Here is a 14,882-nt window from a genome sequence, read left to right as displayed (position 1 = left end):
AATTTTTATAAGTTGAGGGGGAAATATCCTGTGCAAGGTGCCTACAGTAGAGGAGAGAACAGAAGGAAAATGCTCCTGTCCCTCCCAGAGAAGGGCCCTGGTCCTACATAGGGAAATCACCAACCCTAATTGCAAGAGACTTGGAAGGATGTACAAAGTCTGAGAGACTTAGGCTACACACATACAGCAAGAGGCCCATTCATAGCTGCAGCACACCCAGGAGAGTTCCAGAGAGAAATTCTATCTCCTAAAACTGTCAGCGGCACTGGCAAGTTGTGGTCAGCCCTGACTGAGAGAAACTTTATGCTATTTGGGAAGGTAGAGCACAGAGAACCAGCCCAGGGCTTAGTGCTGCAGTGTGGGGGCCACACAGAGATGATTTTGAAAGAGGACCTGAGGCGGGACTTGACAGAGACCCTGTGCTTGTGCACATGTGTGTGTGTGTAGCAGCTGTGCCAACAAAGAAACCAGAGTGAAAGTGCAATTCAATCCCACTAAGTCCAGCTGCACAGGAAGAACAGAAAGTGTCACACTGAAGGGACTGTGAGACCCAACCCAACACAATTGGTGAGCAGGAGGCTGTGCAGAGTAGAGAGTTAAAGCCTGAGTCTCCTGCAAGAGCAGCAGGCTGAGGACTGGACAGCCAGGATCTCAATGCTTGAGATTGGTGTAGCCAGGCAGGTCACCTCACAGGCAGACACACCCAATGCCCTCCCTGGAACTGTAGGCTCTGCAGATCAGTGAGGCCTGGCTTAGGAACCTTCTGCTCAGCCATATCTGCATGTGAAGGAGAAGCTCTGAAATAGCCCTTTCTGAACTACTATCAGACACTATGTACTAAGAAGGTGCTTGGGCCCTGATCCACTGAAAGCAACAGAGCAGAGAAATTAGAGACAGGTGTAACAAGGGGTGCTTAGAGCCCTGCCCAGCCTTGGCTTATCTACAGAGCTGCCATCAGCACCAAGTAGGGAAGAGCTGCCCCTTTCCACAGATTGACCCCTCAGAGGAAATAGACAGCTAATTCACCAGAAACTGTACATTACTGGAAATAATCTGGGTCAGATCAAGGCTTGGAGTGGGAGGCAGGGAAACACTCCCACCGTCTTCCCTGAAAAATGAACAGCACTCTCCTGGGGCAACCAAGGGATTCCACCCTCCCTATCATGCCACAGGCCTCCTATGGATGCAAGGGGAGATAGTATTGGCCTAGGTCTCAGACATTAGATGAACCATTCCAGGGCCTTGTGCTGATAGAAAGCTAGCAGGACAGAACAGTGGGGATCATCCAAGCCTGAAAGAGACAACCACAGACTGGGTCAAATCGCTTATAGTCTCTAACAGACTGCATAGGGCACCATCTGACATTACCAGGGGTGGATCCAGAAAGAGAAGGCAGTGGCAAACAGATTCTGCTGAAATGAATTCCACAATGGTCTGCTTCATTATTTGCATTATTTTTTCTCCTGCATAGCTTTTTAACATTTGTTCTTTTTTTCAACTTTGTTCCTATTATTTCACTATTTTTTATTTTAGTTTATTTCAAATATCATATTTGCAGGATGACATGGAACAGAATAATATTCCTATCACACAGAGACCAGAAGGAGAAGAAAAGGAACAAGGGATAGCAATCCTGTTTGAAAAAGTAATGACAGAAAGCTTCCCTAACTTGGAGAGGGAAAAAGTCATGTAAGTCCAGATAGTACAGAGGGTCCCAATCAAGATGAACCCAAAGAGGCCCTCTCCAAGACACATCACAATTGGCAAAGTTTAAAGAGAAAGAGAGAATCTTAAAGGCAGCAAGGGAGAAACAGCTAGCAACATACAATGGAGCTCTGATAAGGGTAGCAGCTAATTTCTCAACAAAAACACTATAAGCCAAAAGGGAATGTAATGAAATATTCAAAGTACTGAAAAGCAAAGGCCTACAATCAAGAATACTCTACCAAGTAAGATTCTCATTTAAAATGGAAGGCAAAAGAAGGAGCTTCACAGACAAAAAAAAAAAAAGCTAAAAGAGTACACCTCCACCAAACCAGCATTGCAGGAGGTGGTAGAGGGCCTGCTTTAAGAAGATGAAGAAAAGGAGAGAGAGAGGAACACAGGTACAAACATAAAAAATGGCAAGAAGTACCTATCAATAATAACTTTAAATGTAAATAGATTAAATGTTCCAAAGACATAGGATAGCTGAGTGGATAAGAACAAACAACCTACATATGCGCTGTCTACAAGAGACCCACCTCAGAACAAGAGATTTACACTGAAAGTGAAGGGATGGAAAAAATATTCCATGCAAATGGACATGAAAAAAAAGCTGGGGTTGCCATAATTATATCAGACAATAGACTTCAAAACAAAGGCCATAATGAGAGACAAACAAGGTCACCATATAAGGGAGTAGTCCGACAAGAGAATATAACTGTAGTAAACATATATGTATCCAACATAGGAGTACCAAATAATATAAAGTCTTGGAGGACTTCAAGAAAGATGTTGACAGCAACAGTCAATGTAGGGGATTTTAACACCTCACTGTCAAAAATGGGTAGATCTTCCAAACAAAATATCAACAAGGATATTATATCATTGAACAACACAATAGACTAAATAGACTTCAATAGACTTCAATGGACTAATTAGATTAAATAGACTTAATTGATATATGGAACCTTTCACTCCCAAAAGGCAAAATATATAAATAATCTTTTCAAATGCACATGGAATAGTTTCAAAACGATTGACCACATGGTAGGACACAAAACAAGCCTCAACAAATTCAAGATAATTGAGATCACATCAAGCATCTTCTTGGATCACAATAGCTTGAAACTAGAAACCAACCTCAAGAAAAAAACTCAAACACAATCAAATACATGGAAATATATTGAATAACACATTATTAAATAATGAATGGGTTAACAATGAGATCAAGGAAGAAATAAAAATATCTAGACACAAATGAAAAAGAACACATAACAGCTCCAAAACTATGGGACACAGTGAAGGCAGTCCTGAAAGGGAACTTCATAGCAATACAGACTTACCTAAAGAAGATAGAAAAATCTCAAATAAACAACCTAACCCTACATCTACAAGAACTAGAGGAGCCCAGACAAAGCCCAGACAAGTAGAAGGGAGGAAATAATTAAGATTAGAGTTGAATTAAATGACTTAGAGATAACAACAACAACAACAACAAACAATTCAAAAAATCAATTAATCCAGGAGCTGATTCTTTGAAAAGATAAACAAAATTAACAAACCTTTACCCAGACTCATCAAGGACAAAAGAGAGAGGACCAAATAAATAATATTAGAAACAAAAGAGGAAAAATTATAACTGATACCACAGAAATATAAAGGATTGCATGAAATTACTATGAACAATTATATGCCACGAAATTGGACAACCTGAGCAAAATGGGCAAATTTCTAGAAACATATAATCTTCCAAACTGAATCAAGAACAAGCAGAACATCTGAATAGACCAATAACAACTAGTGAAGCAGTAATCAAAAAACTCCTGGCACAAAAAAACCCTGAACCAGATGCCTTCATAGGTGAATTTTACCAAACGTTTAAAGAAGAACTAATTCCTATCCTTTTCAAACTATTCCAAAAAATTCAAGAAGAGGAAAGTCTCCCAAAATCTTTTTATGAGGCTGATACTATCTTAATTCTAAAACCAGGTAAAGACACAACAAAGAAAACTACAGGCCAATATCTCTGATGAACATAGATGCTAAAATCCTCAACAAAATATTGGCAATCCTGGTCTAGCAATACATTAAAAAGATCATACACCATGATTAAGTGGAATTTCACCCCAGGAATGTAAGGATGGTACAATATTCACAAATCAATAAAGTAATGCATCACATAGACAGGATGAAGGCCAAAAATCACATGATCATATCAGTAGTTGCTGAAAAAACATTTGATAAAATCCAGCACCCATTTATGATAAAAAAAAAAAACCACTCAACAAAGTAGGAATAGAGGGAATATACCTCAATATATGAAGGCCATAAAGGAGAAGTCTACAGACAACATTGTATTCAATGGTTGAAACCAAAAGCTTTCCCATTAAGATCAGGAACAAGACAAGGGTATCTGCTTTTGCCATTCTTTTTACTGGAAGTTATTACTGAAATTATTTACTGGAACATATTACTGGAAGTTATAGCCACAGTGATAAAAAAAGAAATAAAAAAATTCAAATTGGAAAGGAGAAAGTAAAACTGTCATTATTCACAGATGATAGTGATAGTGCACATAGAAAACCCTAGTCTCCACCAAAAAACTATGTGACCTAATAAATGAATTTGGCAAAATAGCAGAATACAAATTCAATATTCAGAATTTGAGGGCATTTTTGTACACCAACAATGAGATATCAGAAAGAGAAACTGGGGGGGGGGGGAATCCCATTTGCTGTAGCCACAAGAAAAATAAAGTATCTAGGAATAAATTAAACCCTGGAGATAAAAGCTGTAGTTGGAAACTACAGAACACTGAAGAAATAAATTAGGGAAGATACAAATAAATTGAAGCATATACCATGTTCATGGATTGGAAGAATTAACATGATTAAAATGTCCATACTACTCTAAGCAATCTTTAGATAGATTCAATGCAATTCCTATTAAAATACCTATGGCATATTTTATAGATATAGAATAAATATTTCAAAAATTTGTATAGAACAGAAAAAGACCCTGAATAGCCTCAGCAATCTTGAGAAAGAAGAAAAAAGTAGGAGGAATCACAATACCTGATATCAAACAGGTATTACAAGGCCGCTCTAATCAAAACAGTCTGGTATTGGCATAAGAACAGATACATAGGTCAATGGGACAGAATAGAGAGCCCAGAGATAAACTTGATGTCAATTAATATTTGACAAAGGGGACATGAACATACAATGGGGTAAAAATAGCCTCTTCAATAATTGGTGTTGGGAAAACTGGACTGGTACATAGAAAAAAACTAAAACTAGACCACCAACTTACACCAAACACCAGAATAAAGTCAAAATAGATAAAAGACTTAACTATAATTCATGACAGCATAAAAATCCTAGAGGAAAACATAGGCAGTAAAATTTCAGATATCCCCCATAGCAATATTTTGCCAATACATCTCCTAAGGCAAGGGGGAGGAGAAAATAAACACATGGGACTATATCAAATTAAAAAGCTTCTGCATGGCTAAAGAAACCCTCAACAAAATGAAAATGGAATTGGCCATATGGGAGAACAAATTTGTCAATGATACATCAAACAAGGTTTTGATCTCCAAAACATATAAAAAATACATCCAATTCAACATCAAGAAGACAAACAATCCAATAAAAAAAATGAGCAAAGGACCTGAATAGACACTTTTCCAAGGAGGACATACTGATGGTCCACAGACATATGAACATATGCTCAACATCACTAGCCATCAGAGAGATGCAAATTAAAACCACAATGAGATATCACCTCACACAGCTTAGAATGGCCATTATTAAAAAATCAACCAAGTGCTAGCAAGGATGTGGAGAAAAGGGAACCCTAGTATACTGTTGGTGGGAATGCAGACTGGTACAGCCACTGTGGAAAACAGTATGAAATTTCCTCAGAAAACTAAAAATGGAACTGCTGTTTCATCGCGTGATTCCACTGCTGGGAATATAGCCCAAGAATCCCAAGTTACTGATTCAAAAGAACTTATGCACACCAATGTTCACAGCAGTGCTATTTAGAATAACCAAGTGATAGTAACAGCCTAAGTGCCCATCAGTAAATGAGTGGGTCAAAAAACTGGTACATTACATGATGGAATACTATGCAGCAGAAGAAAGAAGGAACTCCTACCTTTTGGGACAGCATGGATTGAACTGGAGAGCATTACGCTAGGTAAAATAAACCAGCTTATGAAACACAAAAACCATATGATCTTGCCTATAAGAGGAATCTAATGAGCAAAAAAGAGATTTGAATCTGATAGTTAAGTCAAGAGTGTTGCTTTCCTTTTACTTAAACAAATTGCCAAAATGCAGGCAATGGGAGAAGTAAGGCAATACCCATGGTTCTGCCTCACAGCTTACAGCAGGAGAAGAGGAACTTTAGGATTCTATTCTATTTGGATATCTCCACTTCCACATGACTGGAAATATGCAAGTAAATGCCAAATTCACTGGGCTCACCTGAAGTCCTTGACATGGGTGATTAGTGATATACCAAGCAAATAAAAACTCTTGAAAATGCATTTGCTTTTATAAATGTTTTTGTTTGTTTTTTGTTTTGTTTTACTTTCTATCAGATAACAACTTTCCATAGAAAAGAGTGGATTAGTAAAATTTTGATGAGTATGTTACAGCTAGCATTTGAAGTGAGGCCACTATCCACAACAAAGAAAAATGTAAATAGGTAATTAATGAGTCAGGTATGATTATGTCACTGATATATTATTATCATGGGTAGTTTAAGCAAGACACATATTAGTTACACAAGAATATATATATTCAGTATACTTATTTTCCTACTTTAAAAAGAAAAGTATATTCAATTTAAGTAAATTTGGGAAAACAAATCAAATATATTTAAAGACAGACACTAGTTTCTCTAATGAAGATAGACATTAGAATCAAAATAAAAGTAAAGAATTCAAACAAAAAACACTATATACAATTATATATATACAAGTATATGTTTTGATAGTTTTATTTCTTATAATCTTTTCAGCAGTGTTGTTTATTATTTCATGTTTTCTTGTTATTCAGCTGGATTGTTTCCTCAATTTCATTCTCTTTGGAGACAGTACATGCTCAAACAATTTTCTGGATTTTTGTATATTAAAATATTTTTTCATACACATTCAAAGACAAGTTATATGTATTTATACTTCTATATTCAAAATTCATATCTCTTAGAAAGCTAGTTGTTGAGAATTTATTCTGCTGATCAGAACTCTGTTGCCATTCTGCCATTTATCTGTATAATTCTTTTGGCTAATAACTTACTAGTTATTATGTCTACATGCTAAAATTTTAACTAAAGAACACAGGATGGATTACTTTGTAGCCCACCAGTGTTCCCCAAGGTACAATACAAAATACTTTGCTTAAAGGCAGGAAAGTAATGAGGACTATAGTAAACACAATTCTGGATAGTGGAAAAACTGAGAGATAAGCTGCTATTCTATAATTATGTGCTGAAGTTTTCTGCAAATTCTGAGGAAAAGAGGCTGAAAACCCAGGATTTGGCTAAACACTGGGTGACTTCTGAAGACAGAGACAAGATTAATATTAGCTTTTTAATGGGAAAAGATTAAGTCGGAGATACTAGGATCTCAAATTCTGGCATTTTTCCTTTTTCCTCCTGAAGACATTTGTGCAATTCTAAAGCCACAAAGAAGGCTGAAAACTAAGCTGACATACTCTGAAAAAATAAGGTTTTGACAATCTCCTTGTTCAGTCAAAACTAGGATTTAAGTTTAGGACTTGCCAGAGGAAAGTGGCCCGAAGAACACACCAGGATTTCTGTTGAAAGGCCTATGGGGCTATGTCCTTAGAAAATAAGTTAAAACCAGAAATAAATTGAGCCTTATCAAAGCAGCAAGCCAGTCTTAAATCAGTTTTTCCTCTAATTGGATTAAGGTAATCAATCTCCATCCATGTGCTTAGCAGAATAAAATATGGATATTCTCTATAAAATAAAATATTATCTGAAGCCTTTGTAACTTTTTCTTATACACAAATATATCTGTCATCAATAAAACAATTAACAGGCAAACCAAGAGACAGGACCATAAAAGAGAAATAAATATACATTAAAAATAGACTGCAGGTGAATATTATGTGTCAACTCTAACTGGGGAATGCAATAGCTCCACCCTCCCTACTCCCTGTTGCCCCACCCTGCCAAGCTCACATCCTGCAGAAGAGTCAGTCAGCTGCTGGGTCTCATAGTATAGAGCACCTGGTGAACATGGTAAGTGTCAGATATAGGAATTAGTGTGCAAGTACTTTAATAGACTCTGTTAAAGAAAAAAAAAGGAAAAATGGACAATATAAAGGAAAGATGGATAATTTCACAAGGGAACTACATCTAAGAAAGTAAGTAAACAGAAAATTACATATTTTAACCTACATAAACATAGATACACAGGATAGGGCATTAGGAACATTTCTGAGGAGATGATAATACTCTGTATCTAGATGAGGCATGTTTTACATAAATGTGTGGGCTTGTCAAAACACATTGAACTGTATATTAAAATCTGTACATTTCACCAATGTGTGTAAATTTCACTGCAATACAAATTTTTAAGATATAAGAACATATGAATATTATATAATGCAAAAACACAACATATAAATTAGGACATGACTAAATATGTTTGAGTATATTAACAACTAGATATAGATCAATAGAAAGCATCCAAACTGAAGCCAAGAAACAAATAAAATCACAATATTCAAAAATTCATAAGACATGAGTGATAGAGTGAAACGAATACTACTCAGAGTTTCAGAAAGATAGAAGAGAAACTATTAAACAAAAACAATATTTGATAAAACATTTACTGAAAAATTTCCCAAACTGGGAAAAAACAATATGTAGATCCAAGAAATTAACCCCAAACATGAAGAATCATATATACATACATACTGTTAAACTATTGGAAACAAAAGATAAAGGGAAATGTAAAAAAAAAAAAAAACCTCAGAGAAAAAATATATGTCGGGAAACAAATCTAAATAGAATATAAATAACTTCTCTTGAGAAACAATGCCAGCCATAAGGCAAGCAGGTAACATTTTTATTGCTGAACGAAAAACAAAATGTTTTCACCCAGAATTCCATAGCCAGCAAAAACATCCTTCAAAAAATGATCACAGTATCTCCCCTGCCAGCTAAGTATTGTGCTGTGTGAAATAAGTCAGGCAGAGAAAAACAAATACCATATGATTTCACGTATATGTGAATTTTTTTTTAAAGAGTACATGAACAAGTAAATCAGAAACAAACTCATAAATGCAGAGAACAAGTGGATGATCAACTAGATAGAAGGGAGGACATAAAGTACACCATAGAATATAATCAATGATATTGTAATAACTATGTGTGATGTCAATCTTTGCAAGTTACATAGGTTGTATCACTATGTTGTTTTTCTGAAACTAACATAATATTGTATGAAAACTGTATCTAAAAATAAATTTTAAAAATAATCTAAAAAAGGGGGGTGAAATATAATTTGTTTAAATATGAAAAACTGATATAATCCATTGTCAGCAGATATACATGCAAAAGACAGTTCATGAGGCTGAAAACAACTTACACTAGATGCAAACTTTGATGCAGAGAAAGGCATTAACAATACTAAATGTAGTAAATACATAGATAATTATGAAAGCTTATTTTTATTTCCCCTCTCTTAATTTCAGTAGATAGCTGAATATTCAAAGCATTGACATCTTATTGTGAAATTTATAATGTATAAGTAAAAATATTTGACAACAATAACAAAAAAAGAATGGAGCTCAAATAGAAGTCTATATTTGTAAGTTCCTTTATTTTATGTGAAGTAGTCCAATATTAATTCCAAGTATAATGGAACAGAATGACAATCTGTAAAACAACCACTAAAAAATAAAAAGATGAAAAGGTATTACTGGAAAGCCAATAGATGAAATAAACCAATAATAAATAATGTTAACATGAGACAATTCAGAAAATTAAGAGCAGAGGACAAAATTTAATTGGGAAAAATAGAAAATAATAGCAAAATATTAGTCTTATTCTCAGTCATAAGTAATCACATTAATATAATGGACTGAACATTTGTATTTAAATTCAAAGAATATCAGGTTGCAATTAAAACAACAAAAAACAAAGAGTGACCAAATACATAGTGTTTAAAAGAGTACTAAAATATAACAGTTATATTTTGAGAATAAAGAATAGAAAAAGTTAAAGCAAGCAAACAGTAAGAAAAAGAAAGCTGACATGGCTACTACTTAATATCAGAAAAAGTAGATTTGGGGATTGGAGAAGATAGCAGCAGAGCAGGTGGAAGTTGCAATCACATCCTCCCAAGACCAAAATGGAATTACAACTAAAATATACAACAATCAATCTGAGTAACCAGCTGAAGACTAGCTGAAGCAAAGTCTTACAACCAAGGATTTACAGAAGACACATCAAGACTGGTAGGCAGGGCTGTCTAAAAAGGGCTGACCTCCCACCCATCCACATTCAGTGGCTGAGAATCTGGAGGGATATCTCAGATGCAAAAATGTCCCATGGTGTCCCAACCCCAAACTGGGCTTCTCAGCCCAGAGAACCAGGGCCACAAAGAGAAACCCACATAACACCTAGCTGTGAATCAGTGGGGATTCTGTTTGCCATGGAGAAACCTGAGTCTGCTAAAAACTCAGTTGCCCTTTTAAAGGGCCAATGCAGTGACTTCACCATGGGCTCTGGGGGAGGTAAGGTGGCTCAGAGTGGACTAGAGTCATGCAGGGAGAGACTGGATTGTGTGGCTATGTGAAGAGACCTGGAGGGACAATCATCAGGGTCCCTGTGCTGAGTCACTCTCCAATACTGCTCACAGAATCTGATTTTACTGGGTCTACCACTCCTCTCCATATGGCATCAGCCTGGGGAAATGCAGTAGCCCCATCCTCCCTACTCACTGTTGCCCCATCCTGCCAAGCTCACACCCTATAGAGGAGTCAGCTGCCCTGTCCCATAGTATAGAGGTCCGGGTGAACATGGTGAGAGTCAGGTACTCAGTTGGCTGACTTTTGGGTAAGGACCATTTCTCCCTTCCCATGAGTGTGACCTGTACTCTACCATGGGAGAGCCACTAACCCTTCCTTCCCTACTCCCCATTCTGCCAAGCTCAGTCTCTGGAGGAGGGCCAGGCAGAATTCAGGACAGATTGGATTATGTGGCTACAGGGCAGGGGAAATTTTTACCTCACATGCCCAAATGGTACTAAGCCCTCCATTTACCTGGGGAAATCTAGGTCTGTTTGGACCCGATGACTCCCGGAGACATGGTTCCACCACCTGAGGGTGCCCACAGACTTTGGTGTACCCTGAGACTATTACTGAGCAGTCTTAAACTGTACAGCACCAGCACTGAGTTTGAATCTCTATCAGTCTGGTGAATACCACTCATCCCTACCTAGTGACCCACTGAGATCCTCCCACAAGCGACTCACATACTACCAGAGGCTCTTTCAGGAGCTGAGCCTAACAGTTAAGGGCAAATCTGGAGGAGACTTGGGCCTTTTGCTAACCTGCCCCTGAGCTTGGTGCTGGTAGAAACAGGCCTTGGTGCACAACTTGTACATTCACAAGACACCCAGGCCCAGCAGAGACAGCCTTAAACTGTGGATCACTTTATAGCTCCAAAAAGGTAGCCCAGAGCCTGCTACTGGCGGTGCCTGACATCAATCAGTATTGGATCCCTTCCAAAGAGACTCAAGAATCAACACAATCAAAGATGCAAACCTCATCAGAGTAGGATCCAATTAGCTCCACAAGCAGCACACACAAAGGGAGATCTCAGCAGACACCAGATGCTGTTGGGGTGAATTAAACTTTGTGGAACTAGCTTCCACACAGTAGCTCATGTGTTGTACATGGGGTTGATCTTCATAGCCAGCCAGAGGGACAACCGCACCTATAATGGGCCAACAGCAATAAAGACTCAACTACAAAAGGAGGGCTCAAAAAACACAAGGGACATTCCTGGTGCACCAAGATCAGGATTAGGGAAACTGAGCCTCTGAGCCCCAAAAGACACCTACTAAATAAGGCCAACCTACAAACCATAGAAGATCTATCTAGTGTACATAAATAAATACACAAAGTCAGTCAACACAAAGTCAAAAAGGGGGAAATAAAGAAACATGCCCCAAATTAAAGAATAGGAAAAACCCCAGAAAAAGAACTAAATGAAATGGAGGAAAGCAAGTTACCAGATACAGAGTTCAAAACAATGGTTATAAGGATGCTCAAGGAACTTAATGAAAACTTCAACCAGATTAAAAAAAAAAGCATAGACACAATAAAAAAGAATCAGAGATAAAGAACTCAATATCAGAAGTGAAGACTAGCTAGAATGTATCCACTAGACTAGAGAAGTAGAGGCCCAAATCAGTGATTAGGAAGAAAAGGTAGCTGAAAAAAAACCAATCAGAGCAACAAAAAGAAAAAAAAAAGAATTTTAAAAATTAGTATGGTGTAAGGGACCTCTGGGATGATATGAAGTGTAACAACATTCTCATCATAAGGGTACAAGGAGGAGGCAAGAGAGATGAAAAAAATCAAGAACCTATTTGAAGAAATAATGGTAGAAAACTTCTCTAACCCAGCAAAGGAAAAAGATACCCACATCCAAAGAGCACACAAAGTTCCAAACAAAATAAACCCAAAGCGGCCCACACCAACACACATCACAATTTAAATGGCAAATGTTAAAGAAACAGGTTCTTAAAAACCAAAGAAAGACATTTAGTCACATACAAGGGAGCTTTCATAAAACTGTCAGATAATTTCTCAACAGAAACATTTCAGGCCAGTAGAAATTGGCTTGAAATGTTTAAAGAGGTAAAAAGAAATGACCTACAATCAAGACTACTCTACTCAGCAAAGCTTTCATTCAAAATTGAAGATGATATATAAAGAAAGCTTTCCAGACAAGAAAAAGCTAAAGGAGTTCATCACCACTAAACTAGTGTTGCAGGAAATGTGAAAGGTTCTTCTTAAAGAAAAGGAAGAAAAATTTTAAAAGAGAGGAATATAGTTATAAAGAATAAAATGGTGATAAATACATACATATTAATAATCACCTTAAAATAATTGGTTTAAATCCACCAACCAAAAGACATAATGTAGCTGAATGGATAAGCAAATAAAACCTGTATATGCTGTCTACATGAGATTCGCTGCTAAACGAAAGATACACACATACTGAAAATAAAGGACAGGCTATCTCATGTAAATGGAAACAAAAAAAAGCTGTGGTATAGTACTTATATCAAATAAAACAGACTTCAAAACAAAGGCTGAAAAAAGAAATAAGAAAGAACATTATTTAATGGTAATAGGATATATTCCAACAATAGAATATAACCCTTGTAAACATGTATGCATCTAACAGAGAAGCAGCTAAATATATAAAGCAAATCTTGATAGACATAAAGGGAGAGACCAACAGTAATACAGTCATAGTAGATGATTTTAATACCCCACTGATATCAATAAATAGATCTTCCAGACAAAAAATCAACAAGAAAAAAATAGCTTTAAATGATACACCAGACCAATTGGATTTACTTCATATTTTCACAGCATTTCACCCTAAAGCAGCAGAATATACATTCTTTTCAAATGGAAAATTTTCTAGGATAGACCACATGTTAGAACACAAAACAAGTCTCAATAAATTAAAAAAAATGAAATCATACCAAGCATCTCCAATCACAAAGGCATGAAACTAGAAATTAATCACAAGAAGAAAACTGAAAAACACACAAAGATACAGAAGCTAACTAACGTGCCACTAAACAACAAATGGGCTAAAATAAGATCAAGGAAGAAATCAAAAGATACCTTGAAGCAAATGAAAATGAAAACACTACCTAAAAACTATGGGACACAGCCACAACAGTCCTATGAGGGAAATTCATGGCCCTATATGCCTATCTCAAGAAATAAGAATAATCTCAAATAATGTTACTTTACACTAAAAGGAATTGGAAAAAATAACAACAAACAATGTGCAAAGTGAGTAGATGATAGGAAATAATAAACTGAAAGCAGAAATAAATGAAATAGATTCTTTAAACAAAAAATTAATGAAACTAAGAGCTGATTCTTTGAAAGATAAAAATGATAAATCTTTAATCAAACATATCAAGAAAAAGAGAGGACCCAAACAAATAAAATCAGACAATAAAAAGGAGAAATTATATCTAACACCAAAGAAATACAACTGAGTGTAAGAAAATATTATGAACAACAATATGCCAACAAATATGACAACCTGGATAAATTACTAGAAACACAGTCTTCCAAAACTAAATCAGGGTGAATCAGAGAATATGAATGGACAGATTACAACTAGTGAAATTGAAGCAGTAATCAAAAAACTTCCAACAAACAAAAGTCCTGGATCAGATGGCTTCACATGTGAATTTTACCAAACATTCAAAGAACTAAAACCAATCATTTTCAAACTATTCTAAAATATTCAAGAGGAGAAAATACCCTCAACCTCATTTTATAAGGCCAGCATTGTCTTAATTCCAAAACCATATGAAGGCACTACAAAAAAAAATTATAGGCCAGTATCCCTGATTAAAATAGACACTAAAATCACTAAAATCCTCAAAAAAAATATTAGCAAACTGAGTCCAGAAATACTTTAAAAAAGATCATACACCATGATCAACAGTGATTTATCCCAAGATTGCAAGGCTGGTCCAATATTCACTAATCAATAAACTTGATATACCACATAAACAAAGTGAAGGATAAAAACAACATGATCATATCCATCACCCATTTATGGAAAAAAACCCTCAGCAAAGTGGGAACAGAGGAAACACCTCAACATAATAAAGGCTACATATGACAAACCTAATGGGCAAACACTACTAGTGTTTCCTTTAAAATTCAGAACAAAATGTAGATGTCTGCTTTTACCACACTTGTTCAACATACTACTGGAAGTCTTAGCTACAACAATCAGGGAAAAGGAGGAAATAAAAGGTTCCCAAATTGGAAAGGAAGAAGTGACACTGACATTATCTGCAGATGACATGATAATATATTACAGAGAACCCTAAAAATTCCACCAAAAAATTA

The 14,882-nt window shown here is 36.2% G+C and overlaps 1 long non-coding RNA gene across 1 annotated transcript; it reads right to left on the bottom strand.

Moving 5' to 3' along the window:
• Positions 1 to 3,391: 3,391 nt before the first annotated feature.
• On the bottom strand, positions 3,392 to 14,232 carry LOC118500631. Its single transcript, XR_004903210.1, has 3 exons — positions 14,094 to 14,232; positions 9,472 to 9,473; positions 3,392 to 3,458 (listed from the first exon to the last, which is right to left on the bottom strand). It is a non-coding gene; the product is annotated as an uncharacterized LOC118500631 (long non-coding RNA).
• Positions 14,233 to 14,882: the final 650 nt, after the last annotated feature.

The sequence above is a fragment of the Phyllostomus discolor genome, chromosome 1, assembly GCF_004126475.2.
Source record: "Phyllostomus discolor isolate MPI-MPIP mPhyDis1 chromosome 1, mPhyDis1.pri.v3, whole genome shotgun sequence".
NCBI lineage: Eukaryota > Metazoa > Chordata > Mammalia > Chiroptera > Phyllostomidae > Phyllostomus > Phyllostomus discolor.
Note: the sequence above shows the minus strand (reverse complement) of the source record. Positions and strands in the feature narration are given on the sequence as shown.